This window comes from Myotis davidii, unplaced genomic scaffold, assembly GCF_000327345.1.
Source record: "Myotis davidii unplaced genomic scaffold, ASM32734v1 scaffold1619, whole genome shotgun sequence".
NCBI classification, from domain to species: Eukaryota; Metazoa; Chordata; class Mammalia; order Chiroptera; family Vespertilionidae; genus Myotis; species Myotis davidii.
The window spans coordinates 197,094-199,864 of record NW_006290598.1 but is presented as its reverse complement, the minus strand read 5'-3'; positions in this window follow the sequence as shown (position 1 = coordinate 199,864).

The window sequence follows — 2,771 nt, the reverse complement described above, 5'->3', positions numbered from 1 at the left end:
TATGTTTCTCTCTCATCGAGGTTTCTAACTCTCTATCTCTCTCCTTTCCTCTCTGTAAAAAATCAATAAAATATATTTAAAAAAAAAAAAAGAAGGTGAGCAAACATATTAAGAACAGTATGCTATATATGCCAGGTCCCTTGAAACAGCAAGGATGGACTGGCTCCTGGCAGGGGGCCGTTCGGGAGGCAGCCAATCAACGATTCTCTCCCATCATTGATGTTTCCATCTCTCCTCTGAAATCAATATAAATATTTTAAAAAAATATTTGCCCCCCAAATGGGAGATGATGATTCAGCAGAATTATAATGTATAGCCACTAGGTTATTGCCTATGAAGTCCTATCTATCTATCTATCTATCTATCAACAATTGAGTCTACAAATCAAAATAAATGAACAAGGAATCCATTGAACAAAATAAATTGATAAATAAAATAGAACCAGAGGCATGAAAACATGAAACAGACTGACAAATCTCAGAGGAAAGGGACATATGGGGGCAGGAAGAGATTAACCAAAGAACTTATATTCATACTGGTATATGCATAACCCATGGACATAGACAATAGGGTGGTGAAGGCCTGGGGTGGGGCAGGATCTGGGTGAAGGGGGGCAAATGGCTGAAAATGTGTGTTCAAGCTAAAAAATAGCAACTATAGCCCTGGCCAGTGAGGATCAGTTGTTTTGGCACCATCTCATGCACCAAAAGGTTGCTTGTTTGATGCCTTGTCAGGGCACATGCCCGGGTTATGGGCTGGATCCCCGGCAGGGTGCATGCAGGAGGCAGCTAATCAATGTTTTGCTCTCACATCAATGTTTCCCTCCCCCCCCCTCTCTCTCTCCTTTCCTTTCTCTCTAAAAATCAATTTTAAAAATCTTAAAAAAAAGAAAGAAATGCCAAATATATGAATATGGGCAGCTATTCCATTTCTGTGATTCTCTGCCTAGACCCTCCTTTCTGGGAGTTTCCTGCCCTCTCTTGGGGGTCATGCTCATTGTACTTATTTTTGGTCCTGCTCTCCTTGCTTCTCCACCATCAAAGGTGACTAGTCCAAAGATAGACACCTGACTCAAGCTAAGTCAATCAGAGACCTTTCCCCAAGAATTTAGACATGCTTTAAAGTCTATTTGTTTTTAAAGAGGAACTACATGTAATATGTGAAATTGTGATACATGGACATGCATTTGCCATGTGGATTGAAGAACAGACAAAGCTGGTTGGTCCAGAAAGAAGAATGAAGTAAATATGCAGAGAGAAGCAAAGGGGAAAGAGAGAGAGAGAGAGAGAGAGAGAGAGAGAGAGAGAGACTTTCTTATAGCTACTTCATTTTTATTAAATAAACATAATTTTTACCTGCAGCCAACAGGAGTCTTAACTACTTTTCATCCCACTCCTTGAGAATGCATAATACAGAAAATATTAATTTTCCAGGTAGTCCTGGCCTCACAAAAAATACTTTGATTCTACAGGAATTTTGCTGCTCTTGAGGATCAGCACATAATGACTGAGATTTGGGGGCTCCCAGGAATTTGGGTCTCTTTTGGAGCCCCTAGTTAAATTGCTAGGCTGGATTGACTAGCCATAATTTATAACATATTTTTGGTGTAATGAAACACGTTCTGAGTTCCAAATGACCAACTTACAAAATAACTTTCAGAATATAACCCTGGGGAAATAACCGTTCTCGGAGAGGTGATCTTGGTTAAAACACATAGCGCCAAGAAGGGGAGCAAACACATCAAGAACAGTATGTCATATATGCCAGGTCCCCCGAGACATATGCTGTGCAGATGTTTCTTCCCTGGAACAACCATGTCAAGCAGCAAGAATGGGCCGGCTTCTGGTAGAATTTAAATGGGAGAATATGGAGATGACCACTCAGTTCACAGTGGGAGCTGAAGGTGAAAGGTTGCATAGAAAGAATCATTGATTGGCTGCCTCCTGCATGCCCCCTACTGGGGATCAAGCCTACAACCCAGGCATGTGCCCTTGACCAGAATCAAACTGTGACCTCCTAGTTCATAGGTTGATCAATGTTCAACTATTGAGCCACCCTGGTCAGGCTGCAAATACATATTTTTTAAAGGAAAATTGTTACTTTTTTTCCCTTTTCCTCAATGAAATAGTTATTGCATATTATTAGTGACTAGAGGCCCGGTGCATGAAATTTGTGCACTCAGGGTGGGGGCCTCCCTTAGCCCGGCCTGCACCCTCTTGCAGTCTGGACCCCTTGGGGGGTGTCTGCCTCACAGTCTGGGATCCCTGTTCCTTAATGCCCACCTGCTCACTGCTCCTTACTGCTTGGCTCACTGCTCCTTAGCGCTGCCTTGAATGCGGGAGAGGCTCCCACTATTGCTGCTGCGCTCGCCAGCTGTGAGCCCAGCTTTGGGCTAAGCAGCACCCCCCTGTGGGAGCACACTGACCACCAGGCGGCAGCTCCTGCATTGGAGTGTCTGACCCCTGGTGGTCAGCGAGCATCACAGTGATCAGTCCTTCTGCCATTCAGTCAATTTGCTAATTAGGCTTTTATTATACACTAGAGGCCCGGTCACAAAAATTTGTGCATTCGGGGGGGAGGGGGATCCCTCATCCCGGCCTGTAACCTCTCGCAGTCTGGGACCCCTCAGGAGATAACGACCTGCTGGCTTAGGCCTGCTACCGGGTGGCAGAGGGCAAGCCTAATCCCTAGGTGCAGCCCCTGGTTGGGCTCAGAGCAGGGCCGATTGGGGAGTTGGGGCGTCACCCCCTGGCATGCACAGAGCAGGGCGG